The sequence below is a fragment of the Phyllobates terribilis genome, unplaced genomic scaffold (genome assembly GCF_046119375.1).
Source record: "Phyllobates terribilis strain yellow unplaced genomic scaffold, ASM4611937v1 Scaffold_4__5_contigs__length_816908805, whole genome shotgun sequence".
NCBI classification, from domain to species: Eukaryota; Metazoa; Chordata; class Amphibia; order Anura; family Dendrobatidae; genus Phyllobates; species Phyllobates terribilis.
The window spans coordinates 785,798,309-785,820,810 of NW_027362764.1; positions in this window are offsets into that span (position 1 = coordinate 785,798,309).

Consider the following 22,502-nt stretch of genomic DNA (forward strand, 5'->3'; position numbering starts at 1 on the left):
ACAAATCCTGGAAAATAAGTATTTGGTCAATTACTAAAGTTCATCTCAATACTTTGTTATATATCTTTTGTTGGCAATAACAGAAGTCAAACGTTTTCTGTAAGTCTTCACAAGGTTGGCACACACTGTTGCTGGTATGTTGGCCCATTCCTCCATGCAGTTCTCCTCTAGACAGTGATGTTTTGGGGCTGTCGCTGGGCAACACAGACTTTCAACTCCCTCCAAAGATTTTCTATAGACTGTGGCTAGGCCACTCCAGGACCTTCGTTGCCCTGGCAGTGTGCTTGGGATCATTGTCATACTGAAAGATCCAGCCACGTTTCATCTTCAATGCCCTTGCTGATGGAAGGAGGTTTGCACTCAAAATCTCACGATACATGGCTCCATTCATTCTTTCATGTGCACGGATCAGTTGTCCTGGTCCTTTGGCAGAAAAACAGCCTTAAAGCATGATGCTGCCACACCCATGCTTCACAGTAGGTATGGTGTTCTTTGGATGCAACTCAGCATTCTTTCTCCTCCAAACACGAGTTGTGTTCCTACCAAACAGTTCTACTTTGGTTTCATCTGACCATATGACATTCTCCAAATACTCTTCTGGATCATCCTACTGCTTTCTAACAAACTTCAGACGGGCCCGGACATGTAATGGCTTAAGCAAGGGGACTCGTCTGGCACTGCAGGATCTGAGTCCCTGGCGGCGTAGTGTGTTACTGATGGTAGCCTATGTAACATTGTGGATAATAGAAGGGACCACATCATTAGACCACGGTAACATTAACCAACAACCCCTAAGCTCAGTAGTTTAGGAGGTTGTAGTCAATGTATTCAGATGGTATCATGACCCTTTGTGAGTGCTCCCTGGTTTTTCCCCTGTTCCTCCATATAAACTGTTGGGAGCAGCTTAAATGTGACAAAAAAGCTGAGGACCCCAAAAACGAATAGACACAAGTTACCGAAATCCTATGATCAACGATATATGGAGTCCATTATTGTGGGGAGAAGAGTGCCTTGTAGGTAAAACTTTTGGCCTTGACTATATGACCAAAAGATAAAAAACAGACAGTGAACAGTTTTGAGGCCACACGAAACACATTTCTGGACTGATACAGGACCATTTGCACCCTCCCCAATGCCAATGCATGAGATCAAATGCTCATCAAACACTTTCTAATATTCTGCGCTCCACAAAATAAGCGACGGCGCCATAAAGAGGGAGAATGGGAACGTTTCCAGACAGAGGCCGGTAATTATACATGAAGATATGACCGGCATATTGTGCAAATTGAATCAGCCGAGAACCTGTGGAAATGATCAAAGAGTAACGATAGGACCTGGGTGTCACGCTGAGGATTTCACAGAGTTTTTCTTTTTTTTCAGCTCATTTTTGTGTTTGTGCAAATGAAGCGACTGCTCACATCGCAGCCATCAAAGAGTAGAGGGAGGGCGAAGCAATGCAACCCCTGTCACCATTTCTCGGCTGTAAAATATTGCACACCAGCTCTTAGAGACAGGATTAAATTAGACTTTTATAATGTATTTAGTATCGTGTCATGACTTGCTGGAGGTGCGCGGTGGGGAGGGGGCGAACGAGCTGGCGACAAACTTATCGACTCGTTTTAGTATCTGCCGTCGGAAAAGTGAGAAGATTGATTTGCTGTTCTTAAAAGGACAAAAACACTAAATTCATCACTGGTCATCCTGATATTGGTTGTAACTAGTGTTGAGCGAGCACTAAAATGCTCGGGTGCTCGAAGCTCGGGCCGAGCTCGCCGTGATACTCGGGTGCTCGACCCGAGCAACGTGCCCAATGTTAGTCTATGGGAGACCCGAGCATTTTTGCGGCGGCACCCCCGACAGTCTTTTAAAAGCCTAACAAGTGCCCAAAACGATAGTGACAGTGCTCAAAAGACATGGGGACAGCATGGGGATCGCCCCAGGAAGCATTTCTGACCCCCAGGTCACTGCTGTCAACAACGTGGTCAGAGGTATTAAGCCACTTTTACGGGCTCACAATAAAACGTTCAAAAACGAAACTGAAACTGCTTCCCTGTGAAATATGTTAAGGAACTTCCTTTCCAGGGTAAAGACTTGCGTATAAGGTAAAATAAATAACAAAAAAAAAAAATACTCCTCCACACCTTGGGCTATGTTCACAAGTAGCATTTATTATGCGTTTTTGCACTTTTGTATTGCTTTCAACCGTGACAAATGCATTCACCGGGAAATGACATTTTAACGTTTTACAATCTTATCTGGCCAAGTGCTGTGTGACACATGCATACAGTGCTGAAAAGACATGGGAACAGCATGGGGAAGACCTGACGCGCCCCCTGGGCCATGGGGTACTCGGCAGCCGGGCCTCTGGTCGCTGGGGAATATCACGGTGGCTGGCCCGGTCCGTGACCCAGGGCGGTCAGTAAAAGGGGGATTTATTTATAAGGGATTTGTAAGGTTTTTCGTGACGCCACCTGTGGAATGCAGCTAAAGGGTGCCGCCGCTGCGGAGCAGTCCTCTTCACCTGGTGTTACAGCAGCAGGGATGGTGTGGCTCTCCACAGGTAGAGCTAGCTCCAGGGCAGCGTGGGGATGGTGTGAAGGGATGCAGGAGAGATGGGACCCAGCCGGGTCAAAGGAAGAACAGACACACACACCGGGGCTAGTTTCAGTTCCTTTACTGCAGATGGTAGGTACGGTCCGGGGCACTTGTAGGTGGTGTGCACTTCTGGTCTTGCTCCCCAGTGACCGGTGTAAGGCCTCCTTTCTCTATCTTCCTGTCTCTCTCCCTGGAGCTTCTGACCTGCCTGGAAAAGGGTCTAACTCCCTTGATGTTTCTCTCACCCGTCTTGCTCGGCTGCGAGGGCTTTCCCACTGGTTACCACGATCCCTGGACGCTGGGGCCTTCGTGGTACCTAGTCCTCTAAATATGCGATATTCACAGGTGGACTGAGGGATATGAAATCCTCCTCAGTATGCCAGATTCCCTACTGGGCATAGAGATCCCAATAGGCTCAGGCCCGGTGCCCGGCTTGCTTCAGGGGACGAACTGTCTGTGGTTCCTCTGTCCCTCATGGCTCTTCTCTTCTCCTTGCCTTCTATCCCACTCTAGGATCTCACTGGCCAGACTAGCCCACAGCTTGGGCCTAGCCTGGCTTTAAGCCACACAGACTTCAGCTTGTCTGGTGCTGCAGCATCATGTCACACTCACTGCTTCCCACTGACTGACTTCCTGAACTCCACCCCCTCAGTATATATATACCTGACAGGGCTCCATCTAGTGGACTTGGGTGGAGATGTCTGCATGTAATGAGGCCACTGGGGAGAAACCATCTGTGCAACACCAAGGAGTTCTGTGACAGCCTGCAGCCGCAGGGCATCACTGACCACTGGAAGCATCTCTGACACCCAGGTCACTGCCTAAAAGTGTGCTTATCAGAAGTGATCATTTCCGCATCAGAAGATGCAGACTTGCAACTATCCCCATGCAAGTCCTTGTCCCAGGGTAGTGTTCAATTGTACCTCCCCCATTCCTTGCAATGCAAGCGCAAGTATGCAGCCTGCCACCCACCCACCCCCAGGCTGCAATACCATACTGCTAGCTTGCTTGCAATAGAAATGGGGCCTTTTAGTTTGGAGGAGGCCTAAGCTGGCCACTACCTCATGGCTGCTTTGGCAGCGAGGTATCCATACTCAGTCCCCAGCCGCCCGGCGGCCAGGTGTCCACGCTTGGTCCCCAGCCGCCTCGCGGCCTGGTGTCCACACACGGTCCCCAGCCGCCTGGGGACGGCCGGGTGTCCATAAACGGTCCCCAGCCGTCCCTATTTCTCCTTGGAACATCCTCCCACAGTTTTCTTAGCCCGGCCTGCTTTAGGGCAGCATTGGACGAGCCCACCAGAGAACCAGACTCCTCCGGTGGGCCCTGGCTTCTCCATCAGGGGAGTTGAGAGTGCCAAGGTGAGGAGCATGATGATGATGATAGAAGTTAGCATCTGCTTTGTTTTCTTGAAATGCAAGCGCATGTATGTAGTAGTGGCTAGGCCTGAGGTGGTCAGCGTTTTGGCACATATCCTTCCTCCTCCGAGGATTGCTGGATGTTTTCCTGCTACTATCCCAGTTCTATGACTCCCGTTAAAACAAAGCTTCAGGTGATGAATGATGGATGAGGTGGAGAAAGAGCAGGAGGAACAGGGACCATTCACATCAATATCAGGCCAGTCAACCACACATGTCTAGTAGGATATGTTTCTGTACCAAAAGGAGAGGTTCAGCTACACAGTTATAGGGCATGCAGTGAGTTCAATGCCTACCAAAAATTTCGAGGCACTCCAATGCCCCTTGGAAGTGACATGGAGGTCAGAGGGCCTTAACTAAACCATTTTTTCCATTTATAGCAACTGGGTCTCCTGTGCACTGTTGGCCTAAGCAGTGAATGGAAGGTTTTCCAAAAATTATGAGGAACTGCAATGCCCCTTGAAACAGACGTGGATTACAGCATACTAAAAACCTTCTACCCATTATTGGGGAGTGGGTCTTCCTTAGTGTTCGCCTATGCATTGAAAAGCAAAAGCTGACTAAAATTAGGAGGAAATGCAATGCCCGTTGGAATAATGGTGGAGTTCGCAGTGGAATAAAAGGACAATATCAATGCCCCTTGAAAAAGTGGTGGAGGTCGCAGTAGCTTAACAAGACGGTTTTAATGCCCCTTGGAAAAGTGGTGGAGGTCGCATTAGCTTAACAAGACGGTTTTAATGCCCCTTGGAAGAGACGTGGAGGTCGCAGGAGCTTAGCAAGATGGTTTTAATGCCCCTTGGAAGAGTGGTGGAGGTCACAGTAGTTTAACAACACAGCTTTAATGCCCCTTGGAAAAGTGGTGGAGGTTGCAGTAGCTTAACAAGACAGCTTTAATGCCCCTTGGAAAAGTGGTGGAGGTCGCATTAGCTTAACAAGATGGTTTTAATGCCCCTTGGAAGAGACGTGGAGGTTGCAGTAGCTTAACAAGATGGTTTAAATGCCCCTTGGAAGAGACGTGGAGGTCAGAGTGGTTTAACAAGACGGTTTTAATTCCCCTTACAAGAGCTATGCAGTACATCATATTAAAACATTATTCCCATTATTGGGGAGTAGGTCTCCCATAGTCTTTGCCTATGCCTGCCAAGCAAAAGATGCCAAAAATTAGGACGGCGGAACTTGCAATGCTTACAACACGGACCACCGTCACCCTGGTGGTATAGTGGTGGTGGAGGCTGAGGATAAGGAGAAGAGCAAAAAAAAGCCGAATTGAGGAAGCGTATACCCATGTGTGGGTGTGAAGCGGTGCATGGGAATACACCTCCCGAAATAACACAATGGATTTGACTTTATGTTACTCTGCTGTCATTTGGTGGTGATGAGAAGTCTGGCCCAATCCAGCCCTTGTTCATTTTGATAAGGGTCAGCTTGTCAGCATTGTCAGTTGACAGGCGAGTGCGCTTATCAGTTATAATTCCCCCAGCGGCACTAAAAACACGCTCCGATAACACGCTAGCGGCAGGGCAGGCCAGGACCTCCAAGGCGTACAGAGCGAGTTCATTCCAAGTGTCCAGCTTGGATACCCAATAATTAAATAAAGGCACAGAGGAATCACGGAGGACGCTGGTATGGTCGGCAAGGTACTCCCTCACCATCTTTTGAAACTTTCCACTCCTTGTGAGAGTACCCCACGCCTCAGGGCCTGTAAGCTGGGCGGGTCTCAGAAAACTGTCCCAGAACATTGACAGTGTTCCCCTGCCTCTTCTGGATTGGAGTTGCCTCTCTCTCGCCTGTACGCCTTGGTTGGTCAACGAACTGTGACCTCTGCCGCTAGCATGTTCAGATGGAAATTTTTTTAACTGTATGACAGTTGTACAGGTACTAAAGTCTACAGCGCATGATACCAGCTCCTGTTCTTCCTCCTCCTCCTCCTCTCCCTCATTGTCCACCAATGCACGTTGGGATGAGATGAGGCTGGGCTGTGTGTAATCGCCCATTATGGGTTCTTGATCCATCTCATCATACTCTGGCTGCAATGCCTCCTCTTTAATATTCTGCAGAGAGCGTTGCAAAAGACAGACAAGTGGGATGCTGACGCTAATGATGGCGTCATCGCCACTCACCATCTTGGTGGACTACTCAAAGTTTGTCAGGATGGTACATATGTCAGACATCCAGGTCCACTCCTGAGGTCTTATGTGTGGAGTCTGACCTGAATATCGACGGCCTTGTTGCAGCTGGTACTCCACAACTGCTCTCTTCTGCTCTTCTGCTCACAAATCCTTTGCAACATGTGGAGGGTAGAGTTCCAACGTGTGGGGACATCACACACCAGTCGGTGTGCCGGAAGCTGCAAACGCTGCTGCAACACAGCCGGAAGCTGTAGCCGACTTCCGAAAATGAGCTGACATGCGGCGTACTTTGACGTGCAGATCCGGCAACTCGGGGTACGATTTAAGAAACCGCTGAACCACGAGGTTAAGCACATGAGCCAGGCATGGTACGAGTGTGATCTCGCCTCGCCTCAGAGCCTCCACCAGGTTACGGCCATTGTCACACACGACCATGCCTGGATGTAGGTTCAGAGGTCTCAGCCACAGATCTGTCTGCTCTTTCACAGCCGTCCACAACTCACAAGCAGTGTGAGGTTTATCACCTAAGCTTATGAGTTTCAGCACAGCCTGTTGCCGCTTGGCTGAGGCAGTACTGCAGTGCTTCCAGTTTGTAACTGATGTGGTGATATCTGAGATGGAGGCTGAACATGAGGAGGAGGAGGAGGATGATGCGCAGGAGCTGTACACTGTGGGGGCAACTCTGACTGACATAGGGCCCGCAATCCTCGGTGTGGGGAGGATGTGTTCCGTCCCAAGGTCCGACTGGGTCCCGGCTTCCACTATGTTTACCCAGTGTGCCGTCAGGGAGATGTACCGTCCCTGGCCACAAGCACTTGTCCACGTGTCCGTTGTCAGTTGGACTCTCCCAGTAACTGCGTTGTTGAGGGCACGGCAGATGTTTTGGGACACATGCTTGTGTAGTGCGGGGATGGCACCCCGGGCAAAATAGTGTCAGCTGGGGACCGAGTACCGAGGGACGGCCACCGCCATAAGGTTGCGGAAAGATTCCGTCTCCACCAGCCTAAAAGGCAGCATTTCCAACGCAAGCAGTCGTGAAATGTCCGAATTTAGGACTGGCCTGTGGGGCGTTGGCTGCGAATCTCTGCTTTCGTTCAAAGCTCTGGGATATGGACAATTGAATGCTGTGGTGGGACGTGGACGTTGATGCTATTTCTTTAGAAACTGCCATAACAAGTGAAGACTGAGAAGAGGGGGCATCTTTGCATGCAGTATGGACAGGGGATTGCCTTACACGCACAACAGGGGGTTCTATTACACGTACAACAGCGGAAGAAGCAGTGGTGACACCCGCTGACACTGGTCGTGGACCCTGGGGTTCGTCCCACAAAGTCGGGTGCTTTGCTGCCGTGTGCCTGATCATGCTGGTGGTGGTCAGGCTGGTAGTTTTGTCACCCCTGCTGATGCTGGTGACGCGCCCCCTGGGCCGTGGGGTACCCGGAGCCGGGCCTTGTAGATGCTGGGGGTTGTAGTCACCGTGGCGGTGACCCGGTCCGTGACCCAGGGCGGTCAAACCAGGGTAGTCTGTGTGTCCGTTATGTATAGTCCGACTACGCCACCTGTGGAATGCGGTTATTGGGAACCGCCGCTGAAGCTGGTGGTATGTGCTGCAAGGTGATGTAACTCCCCACAGGAAGAGTGTAGCTTCAGGGCAGCGCGTATGGATGATGGTGGTGATGGTGCAAGGTGTCGCGGTGCAAGAATAATCACAGAGTCCAAACGATCCAGTCCCAGATCCTTTACTCACGGTTTAAGCAGTTCCAGTTACAGGGCCAGTGTAAGAGCCCACGGCGTCCTGTGCTCACGCAGTGAGGGGCTCGGACGACTCCCAGATACCTCCAGAGTATTTATCAGGACCCCCTTCTGTGTGTCCCTTCTGGCCTTCTCCCTGCACCTCACACCTAGTAGCACTCCTGTCCGGTGTCCTCGGGCCTTGGTGGGCGACGTGTGTTCCGTCCCCTTGGTCCTATGCGGCTACCTTCCTAGCACACTGGTATGGACTTATGGTCTGCGGTATTTGAAATGCTGCAGCCTCTGGTTCTCTAGTTAGGCTTTGTAGCTCTTGGCTAGTTAAGGGACCGGTTCCCTTTTTACGGCCTGACCCCTATACCTCCTGGCAGCGGCGGGCGTACGTGTGGCTTGCTGCACAGCTCGTACCCCTGGGGTCCCTTCTCTTCTCGTCCTGGAGCCTCTCCTGCTCCCCTTTTCTCTCCCTTCTCCTTCAGGCTCAGGCCTCCTGACTTGGCCCGCCTGTGGAGCAGAGCTCGTGCAGAGCCTCTGCTCCTGTCACTTCTCCTCACAACTCCAACTCTGACTCCCCTTGAACCAAGATGGTTCCTTCCTTTTATATCTCCTACTCCAGTGCTCCCAGGATCTACGTCCTCCACCCATCCACTACTTAGTTCCCCCTCTCAAAGTGGTTCCTCCCCACTCCAGCCAGGGATCAGGGACTGTGCTCTCCTGTAGGAGCAATCTCTCCCTGTCCCCTGGAAATGTGGTGTAGTGGATGTAGTGTTAGGGTCCTGAGCCATACTCCTACCTTACCTGAGAGTGAGATACCACACCTCTGGATAAGATGCAATACCTCTGTGGCGACCGAACCCTCAGGGGCGCCACACTGGCATGGCAGGTGGTACAAATGGCCTTTTTGGGGTTATCAGCAGAGTATTTAAAAAAATTCCAGACTCTGGAAGACCTACTGGTTGTACTGGTAACGTTCCTCGTGTTGGTGTTCCGGGGAACTGTTGCCCGCCTTCTGTGTGCGGCCACCACACTGCTACTTCCTGCCTGTTGGGGTACTCTGCCTCCCTCCCCCTGTGTGCTTCTAGCCTCGCTCTGCGTGTCCTCCTGCCACGTTGGGTCAGTTACTAGATCATCCACCACCTCCTCCTTTTCCACTTGCGCACCACAATCCTCCTCCTCACTTCCTGGCAATTGTGTCTCGTCATTGTCCACCTCTTGTGACAAATTGCCAGCATCGACTTCCTGTGGCCGTGGCTGTTCAAATATTTGGGCATCGCTACATGGGATCTCCTCTTCCACCACTTCAAGGGGAGCAGGCGAGGGGCACAAATATGGAAATGGGCCAGTGAACAGCTCTTCAGAGTGTCCAAGTGTGGGATCAGTTGCTGTCTGACAACACTCGGCATGGTGGGAGGAAGGAGCATCAGGGTGAGGAGGAGTATGCGGTCGAGACTCACGGCTACTAAAACTTGACCGGAGGTGGTGGTGCCCAGGTAACTGGAAGTATTATCTGATATCCAATTAATAACCTGTTCACACTGATCAGTTCGCAATACTGGTGTTGTAGTGTGCTTCCCTAGTAATTCAGTCAAGAACTGGGAGCGAGAAGATGTGGCTGTTGGTTGTGGCACATTTTCACCTTGGCCACGGCCCCGTCCTCTACACGCACCATCACCAGAACGTCCAGTTCCACGTCCCTTGCCACGTGCCTTGCCCATTGTAAATGAAGTAAAATAGCTTACACTCGAACTATCAATGGAAAAAGGGTAATGAAAAGGAGAGTAGAACCATGGAAGAGGAAAACCACAGTTCTATTTCTCTGGCCTACACCCGACTCTTTTAAACAGATATATCTGTGAGTGAACAGACAGGGAGACACTATTACTGTTTTTTTTACATAAAACAGGCAAAAAGCTGGATAATACAGAGATTTGAACAGTGGAACTGCAAAACCACAGTTCTAATTTACTGGCGTATACCAGACTTTTTTAAATAGATATATTTGGGGCTGAACAGTCAGCGACACACTCAAACAGTTTTTTTTATGTAAAAAAGGCCCAAAAGTGGATAATACAGAGATTTGAACCGTGGAACTGCAAAACCACAGTTATAGTTATGTGGCGTACACCAGAATCTTTCAAACAGATATATTTGTGTCTGAACAATCAGGGAGACACTATTAATGTTTTTCTTTACGGAAAAAATACCAAAAGCTGGATAATTCAGAGATTTGAACCATGGAACTGCAAAACCACAGTTCTAATTTACTGGCGTATACCAGACTTTTTTAAACAGATATATTGGTGTCTGACCAGTCAGGGAGACACTATTACAGTTTTTTTTTTACAGCAAAAAATGTCTAAAACAGGATAATACAGAGATTTGACCCGTAGAACTGCAAAACCACAGTTATATTTTTCTGGCCTACACCAGACTCTTGTAAACAGATATATTGGTGTCTGACCAGTCAGGGAGACTCTATTACAGTTTTTTTTACGGCAAAAATGCCAAAAGCAGGATAATACAGAGATTTGACCCGTGGAACTGCAAAACCACAGTTATATTTTTCTGGCCTACACCAGACTCTTTTGAACAGATATATTGGTGTCTGACCAGTCAGGGAGACACTATTACAGTTTTTTATTATGGCAAAAAATGGCAAAAACAGGATAATACAGAGATTTGAACTGTGGAACTGCAAAACCACAGTTATATTTTTCTGGCCTACACCAGACTCTTTTAAACAGATATATTGGTGTCTGAACAGTCACAGACACACTCAATTTTTTTTTTGGGGGGGGGGTGGGAATACCAAAAGGTTAATAAGAAGCGTATTTGGACAGTCTGACTGAGGAAAAAAAAATACAGGATTTAGAAGAAAAAAAAAAAAATCTTTCCTGGCCCCTGAGACCGAGGTGATAAGTCTATTAATTTGACCAACAGGAACACACAGGACTGTAATGCAGCGTTTGCTGGTATAACCACCGCGTCTTCTATACCGCCTGCCTGATATCTGGGATGCGTATTAGTCCTGAGGACTGTTTGTTTGATTTTGCAGGCTTTAGAGACCCTACACTACCTATTTCGCAGTATAAATCTCTCCCTAGCTCAGCAGCACTCTCCCTAGCTCAGCAGCACTCTCCCTACACTGTCTGATCCGGAGCGACTGTGTCCAAGATGGCGGTGCCCGGTTTTAAATACTCGAGGTGACGCTGTGCGGCCAGCCAATCACTGTAATGCCCACAAACAACATGGCTGCGGCATTACAGTGACTGGCTGGCAATCCCTGCATGTTCATTGGCTCTGTAAAGAGCGCCAAACGTGCAGGGCTGAGACCCGAGCTCCCGCCCGAGTAACCCGGAAATGCTCGGTGCTCGCCAAACATCCCGAGTAGTGAGATGCTCGGGTGAGTAACGAGCAGTGTCGAGCATGCTCACTCAACACTAGTTGTAACTGCTTCTGGGAAAGTTGGGAGACCGGTTCACTCTGATTATCAAGGTACCTAAAAGGGAAACGCGTTTAGTGTAAAAAAAAAGATTCGATGATCGGTTTAGTCCAAACTTTCTGCAATGCACGGGTACCGGAGGTGTCATACCTGCACAGCTCTAATACAGTTGGCAATCTGCGAGGTCAGAGATAACTCTGATCCTGGCTATTTAAATGCTAAGATGCTGCTAAAATACTACTAGAAGCACCTAAGGGGTTTACTAGAGGGAGATTTTATCACTGAAGCTCCAGTAGCAATCCTAAAAGTCAATTTCGACTCTCTAGCGAGCCTTGTCACATCACTTATGATAAAAGCCAGAACCAGAATCTCAATTTGCAGACACTGTGATTCAGGGTACTGCCGATATTGACTTGCAGGATTGCTGCTTCCTAATTGTGGCATTAGAGTTCTAGTCCTCTTCCTCTCTGAAGAGACAATTTGCATATTTCCCAGAGGAGCAGTGCAGCTTAAAAGTCTCCTCACCTTAACATACTTAACATGTCGCTCTCCGCAAGGAGAAACATTACCCCTTGGATCCTGGTTAGACGCCTCTCATCCAGCCAAACCAGATTTCACACCCTGCACTGATGAGGGACAGTACCATGAAACACAGTGTCTGCCAATTGTGATTCTGGTTCTGGCTTTTATTCAAAGTCATGTGATAAGGCTCATTAGAGAGTCGATATTGACTTTTAGGATTGCTACTTCCTATAGGTGGAAGTTCTAGTCCTCTTCCTCTCTAAAGAGACAATTTGCCGTTTATTGCATAAAATACGTATTTAATACAATAGAAAAACAGAGCTCAATATTTAGTACAGAAACCTTAGTTTACAATTAAAGAGTAGTGTTGAGCCATCCCCCGTAGTGTTCGGGTTCGGTTCGGTTCGTCGAACATCGGGATGTTCGTGGAACTGTTCGTCGAACACCGTCGAACACCGTTGCAACCAATGGCAGGCAAACAAAAACTCATAGAAACACATAGAAAACACCTTCAAAGCTGTCCAAAAGCTGACAAATTGCTCAGAAGACACTCTCTTTAAAAAAGCCGGCTGGCAATTCAGCAGCGGCATACACCGGTACCCGACAATTTAGAACAGAAAGAATAAAGCATCACACATAGATTAGATAGATAGAAACATGTCAGTCACATATATAAGAAGTACAGTGACAGTGTTGCTTACTGTACTTGTCACTTAGTGTTAAAGGATTTATTAAAAAAAATAATAGTGTTTTCATGCACCGTCTCTTTAAAAAAGCCGCCGGCAATTCAGCATCGGTACCCGACAATTTATAACAGAAAGAATAGAGCATCACACATAGATTAGATACATAGAAACATGTCAGTCACATATATATGAAGTACAGTGATAGTGTTGATTACTGTACTTGTCATTTAGTGTTAAAATAAAGGATTTATTAAAATAAAAATTGGCGTGGGTTTCCCCGTAATTTTAGTCTCTAGCGGAGGTTAAGCAGATGGCTGGGGCAGATGTTTGAAGCCTGGGAAGGGGGTGATACCCACGGAGCTTCCCAGGCTACTAATATCAGCCCCCAGCTGAATACCTAACCTTTACTAGCTATTAAAATGGGGGACCCCAAAAAAATGACGTGGGGTCCCCCCTATTTTAATAGCTAGCAAAGGCTAGGCAGACAGCTGGGGGCTGATATTAATAGCCCAGGAAGGGTGCCATGAATATTGGCCCCCTCCCAGGCTAGAAACACCAGCCGTCAGCCACCCCAGAAATGGCGCATCCATAGGATGCGCCAATTCTGGCACTTAGCCTCGCTCTTCCCACTGCCCTGTAGCGGTGGCAGTGGGGTAATAGGGTTGGGGTTGATGTCAGCTTATAATGCCAGCTGACATCAAGCCCAGGTTAGTAAAGGAGAGGCATCTATAAGACACCCCCATTACTAACTCCATAGTCAAAGTTAAAAAAAACACAAACACCCAGAATAAAGTCCTTTAATTGAAATAAACACACAGTTCTTTATTGTTCTAAATTAAACCATACTTACCGTCACACCTATTCCAGCTGAAGCTAATGTCTTCTGCAATAAAAGTAAAATAATAAAGCACATCATCCTTACCTTTCCATGGTTCCCACGACAGCTTCAGCTCTGCTACATTCACATGACAGGCTGGATCGCAGCCGAAAGCTGCCATCCAGCTTGCCATGCCGCAGACACTGAGAAGCGCAGGCATGCTTGTGCTCCTCAGTGTCTCGCTGTGACGGCATAAAGATCACCCGAGGTCATGTCCAATGAACTCAGCTCACCTCATGCACGTCACTGACAGCGTGGGAAAATTCTCCTGCGCTCAGCGCTTGAGCAGGAGAATTCTCCCACGCTGGGATGGCATTGAGATGACAGGCTGGATCACAGCTGAGCTCTGCCATCCAGCTTGTCATCCTTCAGAGACACTGCAGAGCGCAAGCATGCCTGGGCTCTGCAGTGTCTATGAAGGATGGCATGCTGGATGGCAGCGCTCAACTGCCATCCAGCCTGTCATCTCAATGCCATCCCAGCGTGGGAGAATTCTCCTGCTGAAGTGCTGAGCGCAGGAGAATTTCCCACGCTGTCAGTGACGTGCATGAGGTGAGCTCATGTCCAATGAACTCAGCTCACCTCATGCACGTCACTGACAGCGTGGGAGAATTGCCTGCGCTCTGCAGTGTCTATGAAGGATGGCATGCTGGATGGCAGCGCTCAGCTGCCATCCAGCCTGTCATCTCAATGCCATCCCAGTGTGGGAGAATTCTCCTGCTCAAGCGCTGAGCGCAGGAGAATTCTCCCACGCTGTCAGTGACGTGCATTGGAGATGAGCTCACCTCATGCACGTCACTGACCGCGTGGGAAAATTCTCCTGCGCTCAGCGCTTCAGCAGGAGAATTCTCCCACGCTGGGATGGCATTGAGATGACAGGCTTGCCCTCTGCAGTGTCTCTGAAGGATGACAAGCTGGATGGCAGCGCTCAGCTGTGATCCAGCCTGTCATATCAATGCCATCCCAGCGTGGGAGAATTCTCCTGCTCAAGCGTCAGTGACGTGCATGAGGTGAGCTGAGTTCATTGGACATGACCTCGGTTCATCTTTATGATGTCATAGCGAGACACTGAGAAGCACAAGCATGCCTGCGCTTCTCAGTGTCTGCGGCATGGCAAGCTGGATGGCAGCTTTTGGCTGCGATCCAGCCTGTCATGTGAATGTAGCAGAGCTGAAGCTGTCGTGGGAACCATGGAAAGGTAAGGATGAGGTTGGTTTATTATTTTACTCTTATTGCAGAAGACATTGGCTTCAGCTGGAATGGGTGATACAGTAAGTATGGTTTAATTTAGAACAATAAAGAATTGTGTGTTTATTTCAATTAAATTACTTTATTCTGGGTGTTTGTGTTTTTTTAACTTTGACTATGGGGTTAGTAATGGGGGTGTCTTATAGACGCCTCTCCATTACTAACCTGGGCTTGATGTCAGCTGGCATTATAAGCTGACATCAACCCCAGCCCTATTACCCCACTGCCACCGCTACAGGGCAGTGGGAAGAGCGAGGCTAAGTGCCAGAATTGGCGCATCCTAAAACACCGCCCAAAACAGTTCGAATTTGAGATTGGCGAACAGTTCTAGTCGAACACCGCTCATCTGTATTAAAGAGGTCAGATGTTTCGTGTAGTTCTTGACCAGGTTTGCACACATTGCAGCAGGGATTTTGTCCCACTCCTCCATACAGATCTTCTCCAGATCTTACAGGTTTCTGGGCTGTCGCTGAGCTACATTGAGTTTCATCTCCCTCCAAAGATTTTCTATTGGGTTCAGGTCTGGAGACTGGCTAGGCTACTCCAGGACCTTGAAATGCTTCTTACGGAGCCACTTCTTAGTTGCCCTGGCTGTGTGTTTTGGGTCATTGTCATGCTGGAAGACTCAGCTATGACCCATCTTCAATGCTTCTACTGAGGGAAGGAGGTTGTTAGCCAAAATCTCGCGATACATGACCCCATCCATCCTCCCTTCAATATGATGTAGTCATCCTGTCCCCATTGTAGAAAAGCACCCCCAAAGTGTGATGTTTCCCCCACCATGCTTCACAGTTGGGACAGTGTTTTTGGGGTTTCACTCATCCTTCTTGCTCCAAATGGTCATTGGTGAACTTCAAATGGGTCTGGACATATGCTGGTGTGAGCAGGGGGATCTTAATCCATGATGGCATAGTGTGTTACTAACAGTAATGTTTGAGACTGTGGTCCCAGCTCTATTCAAGTCATTGACCAGGTCCTCTCATGTAGTTCTGGGCTGATTCCTGATTTTTCTCAGAATCATCCTTACCCCATGAGGCCAGATCTTGCATGAAGCCCCAGACTGATGACGAATGACAGTCATCTTGTGTTTCTTCCATTTTCTAATAATTGTTATTGTTACAGTTATTGCCTTCTCACAAAGTTGCTTGCCTATTGTCCTGTAGCCCATCTCAGGCTTGTGCAAGTCTACAATTTTGTCCCTGGTGTCCTTAGACAGCTATTTGGTCTTGGTCGTGGTGGAGAGGTAACGAGTTCAAAGAGGTGCAATTAATACAGGTAATGTGTGCAGAGTAGGAGGGATTCTTAAAGAAAAATTAACAGGTGTGTGAGAGCCAATATTTTTGCTGGTTGTTAGGTGATCAAATACTTATTTCATGCATTAAAATGCAAATTAGTTATGTATATATCACACAATGTGATTTTCTGGAATTTCTTTTACCTTCTGTCTCTCACAGGTGAAGTATACCTACAATAGAAATTACAGATCTCTCCATTCTTTGTAGGTGGGAAAACTTGCAAAATTTACAGTGTATCAAATACTTATTTTCCCCACTGTATGTGGAGATTTGCTATTCCAGCTCTGTTTACATCCAGCCAATGTTGGAGCTGCAAACTGCCCTCGCCGATCTGCTATTGATGACCTATCATATGAATAGGTGATCAATATCCTAAGCCTGGAAAACTTTTTTGACTTAATTTGGGTCTGTCGCATTACTACTCAGAACTGCTGACAGGCAGGTTTTAGACATATCTTGGCTGATGGACATATTGGATTAGCCAGAATAAAAAGCTTTATTCCTGCTCACTCTGTGACTTTAAGTGTCCGGGGGGCGGACCCTTCATGGGAGGTGTCCTGGGCTCTCTGCTCTGCACACTCTGCAGCTCTCCCCTCTGCTTTTGAGTGATGGGTTGTAGTAGCCATTCAGGACGCTCGCGGAGCAGAAGGGAGGGGCTAGAGAGTCCAGGACCCCTTCACATGATAGGAACGCCCCTCTGACTCCCGCGATCACATCCAAGTCTTATCAAGTTGCCAGTTGGCAACCACAGCCTATGCCCAAAGCATCACAGAGGCAGATACTGTAGGTGCCCTGCAAACAGCTCCTAATATCTCAGCATCCTGGACCCAGCAGGGGTGTATCTTCAGGTTTTCGGTGGAGTTGCCCTTTAAGAAGCCATATCTGATTTACCTTCCACATAAGTGGATATTGCTTTTCTAAATGGCTGCACATTAATTACTCGCCATCGATCCGACCTTAAATTGAAAATATCGATTCTATATAATTAGGCAGAATGACATTGTCACAATCCGAAACTGATTAAGGAGAAAATAGTGTCCCAGCGTTCACCGCCACGAGGAGCGTAATTGAATTATCGTAAATATTATCTAGGGGGGGGACGGGAATTGGAGGATATTACGAGGGAGGGCGGATCTGATTAGGAACCAGGGAAAAGGGGAGCAGTAGAAAAGTGATGACGAGGAGCAGCGTATGAGTGCTCCATGTAAGCTGTGAGCTATAGAAAGGAAAGGGTTAAAATTGCGCGTATATGAGGAGCTCGGCCAGCCCAATGCCAGTTCTACTGTGTCTGGAAAATTGGCATTTTAACCCCATCATATCCAAAGAGAAAGCTGAAGAAACATTCTGCTCGGCATAAACAGGACAGATTTAAAGGGGTATTCCAGACAGCAAACACTTTTAACCTATCCATTAGTAGAATGTGGGGCTCCTCACTAATTGTCAGAGCTGAGAACTTATGTCCCCACTTCCCACATATCATCATCACATAGATAATGAATGAAGCACATGCGCATAAAGTCGCTCCATTTATCTCCATGGTCTTGATGATGAAAACTTCACATACCCTGATGGGACCCTAAGGGTACATGACAATTAGGATGTGCGCGTATGGAGCAAGACCAAAAGCTGTGCCTACTCCATACCAGCCAGATGTCGACTGTAATATACAGCCAGCACCTGCTTCTAATGGCAGCCATTGGAACTAAGTTTGATTGCTGCAATTTAACTGTTTAGATGCTGCAGACAATCTCCAACCGCAGCAATTAAGGGGGGGTTGTCAACTAACTTTTTAAAATGAAGTAGTTCCCGTAATAAGATTAAAATAACAGATACTTATGTGGCGCCCCTGCGGGTTCAGTCGCCACAGGGGTACTGCTTCTCACCCAGAGGTGTGGTGTCTCATGCTCAGGTAAGGAAGGAGTACTGCCCGGGACCCCAACACCTGCATCCAACACTACACTACTCCAGACCAGCAGGAGGGGCAAGATGCTCTGCTACATGGCTGAGCCCTATCCCTGGCTGGAGTGGGGGGAACCAAGAGAGGGGGAACCATGTAGTGGGTGTGGGTGGAGGAAGCAGTTCAGGGGAACACTTGAGAAGGAGGATATAAAAAGAGAAGCCATCTTGTGAGGTGAGGTCAGTCAGAGGAGTCCAGAGGAGTCCAGTCAGGGAGTTCAGTTCAGAGGAGGAAGGAGAGGGCCTAAGTTGAGAGACCAGGCTTGACTGAGGGAAGAGGACAGGAGCAGAGAAAGGCTCCAGGAAGACAGAAAGGATCCCAGGTGCATGGGCAGTGCAGATGCCACCCGTCCGCCCAAATTCACACCGACGTGGAGGGATCAGGTCGCAGAGGGGACCGGCCCCTAAACTAGCGGCGTTTCTTCAAGTCTCAGCTAAATAACAGGAGGGTGCAGCATTTCAGGTGGTGCAGCCGCAGCTACATCTAAATCGCCAAAAAGGTGGCCATAGAGGACCCAGGGGACAGAGAAGACGTCGCCCGGCAAGGTCCACGGTCACTGGCTTGGAACACTGGTTGCGAGGCGCAGGGCACGAGGGTGAGAGCCAGCGCAGGAAGACGACCGAGGAAGGCACACAGAATAGGGTCCCGTTAAGTGCTCTTGAATTACCTGAGGGATTGCTGAACCCCTTCCTTGGTGAACGCAGGACGACGTGGGAAGTCACATACCGGTACTGGTGACCTGGAGTCTAACAACTGTGAGTAAACCTTGAAGACTGCACCCCACTGTGTCCTGGCATTATTGTCTGCGCCATCCCCTGCACTACACTGCACAGCAACATCTACTTCATCTATAATCATCACAGCACTGCCCTGGAGCTTAGCTCTACCTGTGGAGAGCTGAACCAACTCTGCTGCATTAACAACAGCTCCAGAGGATCTGCACCTCAGCGGCGGCTCCTTATAGCCGCATACCACAGGTGGCGTCACGAACATTATATATAAAAACTTTATTCCCTTTTCTTTATTCCCCTTTTATTGACCCTGGGTCACGGACCGGATCACCTCCACTGTGACATCCCCCAGCATCGACCGGCCCGGCTACTGAGTACCCCACGGCCCAGGGGGCGCGTCACTTACGTCCCACTCAGGCGCCATTCCAGTGACGTCAGTGCTGGTTATGTTGTCGGTGCCCAGCTGTCACGCAGGGTGAGGGAAGGAACAAGTGTATAATGACGGTAAGAGGGGGAAGAGAGCCCAACAACTAGGAAAAGTGTGAGTGGAGACCCCTAGGCAGATATAATATTACCCTGACTGCCCTATCGTCCCTAAATAGGTTCCGCACCTCTCGCCGAGCAGGAAACCTAAACCCTGGCTGACCATAGAGCTAAGCCCTAGGTAGGGAGGGCAAGGGGTGAACACTAGTCAGCCCCCATTGTAACTAAAGAAAACAAGGTAAACAAACAAAAGGGATACACTTAGCTTGAGAAGACACCAGAGAGATCATGCCAACTATCCTTCAAGGGAACTACAAGGAGATACTAGCCAACTACTAGTACTTCAGGCCTGGACAGAGGAAAATAGAGCTATCACCGGCAACTCTCTAGAGACACTGAGAGTTTTTAACTATCAAGCAAGGGTGTGTCAATTAGCAGCAGAAGGTGGAGGTCACTGCTGGATCCTAGAAGGAGAAGGATATCACTACACTACAGAGATAAAAGAATCAAGAAGGCATCTGCAAAGCCAAGTACAGTGACCTTCTACAGCCGGATCCAGAACAACTGTCTGTCACACTTCATACACCCGTGACACCAGCAGTCGTTATCAGGCTGTTGAGCTCTGAAATACCTCGGACAAACCTCAGAAAAGCACGCAGCATAATAATATTGAAAGCTGATCGGCTGCAGTGGTCAGGTGGCATAACAATTTGACAGAGAGATCCAATGCCAACATCCCTGGAACAGCATCGGTGCGGGAGGTGAGAATATGTTATTTTTATTTTACGAGGGGGACTACTTCATTTCAAAAGGGATTGTTCAACAACCCCTTTAAGGGGCCTGCTTGGCAGTGTGTTCCTGGGGTTACACCACAGTTTACCATGGCAGCTGGGATCCTGATGAAGGCCACCATTGTTGCCATGCTACCCTTACTACAGTATGTCCCCTGAAGAAGCTGGTCAGTATCAGCGATACCCTTGGGGACCTTTTCCCCCTCATTTCATATGATCTTTATCTGTATGACACACAACTTATAGGTATTTATATTTACTATGTGAGTATCTTGTTATATTCATTGGATGATTTATATTAGTGTGGGGACTCACTTGTTTAATAGTGTGAGCCAAATACACTCTCTTCTCTGCCTTTCGAACTCCAAATGAATAAGATTTGTTTTACGAGCTCTCTCAAAATTAATACAGCATAACCTAGTATGGTGTACTCAGGATTTCTGGGTACAGACAAAGAAAAAGTTCCCTCTGAGCTATGAGCCAATAGGAATTTTAGGGGCGTTAAAAGAATTGTGAAACTTCCTCGCCCATAAGTGTTACTTGATCACTACTACAGAGGGATTATAAGACGAGATGGATAAAACAGTCACAAAATGGAATCTTTTCTTTCACAATTAAATGCGGGGTTCATTTACAACTTATTGCTTATAGCTTGTATTTAAAGACATTTTTCCATGTAAAATGTTCTTTAATTGAATAATAAAAGTTTATTTTTTGGATGAGACAGGATTTTTGAGGGTGTATCGTCTTTGCCTTTTTGTTTCAAGTCCTACTATGAAACTCCAACAGTGGCTAAGCTTCACAGAAGAACATCAATTTACCTGCATACTGCAATAGTTTATTGTACAAACGATCAAATAATCAGCAATATTATAGTTGTTATATTCTTGTACAAAGGAGCAGTATTATAGTAGTTATATTCTTGTACATAGGGGCAGTATTATAGTAGTTATATTCTTGTACATAGGAGCAGTATTATAGTAGTTATATTCTTGTACATAGGAGCAGTATTATAGTAATTATATTCTTGTACATAGGGGCAGTATTATAGTAGTTATATTCTTGTACATAGGAGCAGTATTATAGTAGTTATATTCTTGTACATAGGGGCAGTATTATAGTAATTATATTCTTGTATATAGGGGGCAGTATTATAGTAGTTATATTCTTGTACATAGGGAGCAGTATTACAGTAGTTATATTCTTGTACATAGGGGCAGTATTACAGTAGTTATATTCTTGTACATAGGAGCAGTATTATAGTAGTTATATTCTTGTACATAGGAGCAGTATTATAGTAGTTATATTCTTGTACATAGGGAGCAGTATTATAGTAGTTATATTATTGTACATAGGGGCAGTATAATAATAGTTATATTGTTGTACATAGGAGCAGTATTATAGTAGTTATATTCTTGTACATAGGGGGCAGTATTATAGTAGTTATATTCTTGAACATGGGGGCAGTATTATAGTGGTTATATTCTTGTACATAGGGGCAGTATTATAGTAGTTATATTATTGTACATAGGGGGCAGTATTATAGTGGTTATATTCTTGTACATAGGGGGCAGTATTATAGTAGTTATATTATTGTACATAGGGGACAGTATTATAGTAGTTATATTCTTGTACATAGGGGCAGTATTATAGTAGCTATATTCTTGTACATAGGGAGCAGTATTATAGTAGTTATATTATTGTACATAGGGGCAGTATAATAATAGTTATATTGTTGTACATAGGAGCAGTATTATAGTAGTTATATTCTTGTACATAGGGGGCAGTATTATAGTAGTTATATTCTTGAACATGGGGGCAGTATTATAGTGGTTATATTCTTGTACATAGGAGCAGTATTATAGTAGTTATATTATTGTACATGGGGGCAGTATTATAGTGGTTATATTCTTGTACATAGGGGGCAGTATTATAGTAGTTATATTATTGTACATAGGGGGCAGTATTATAGTAGTTATATTCCTGTACATGGAGAGCAGTATTATAGTAGTTATATTATTGTACATAAGGGGCAGTATTATAGTAGTTATATTCCTGTACATGGGGAGCAGTATTATAGTAGTTATATTCTTGTACATAGGGGCAGTATTATAGTAGTTATATTCTTGTACATAGGGGCAGTATTATAGCAGTTATGTTCTTGTACATAGGGGGCAGTATTATAGTGGTCATATTCTTGTACATAGGGGCAGTGTTATAGTAGTTATATTCTTGTACATAGGGGCAGTATTATAGTAGCTATATTCTTGTACATAGGGGCAGTATTATAGTAGTTATATTCTTGTACATAGGGGCAGTATTATAGTAGTTATATTCTTGTACATAGGGGCAGTATTATAGTAGTTATATTCTTGTACATAGGGGCAGTATTATAGTAGTTATATTCTTGTACATAGGGGCAGTATTATAGTAGTTATATTTTTGTACATTGGAGCAGTATTATAGTAGTTATATTCTTGTACATAGGAGCAGTATTATATTAGTTATATTCTTGTACATAGGGGCAGTATTATAGTAGTTATATTCTTGTACATATGGGGCAGTATTATAGTAGTTATGTTCTT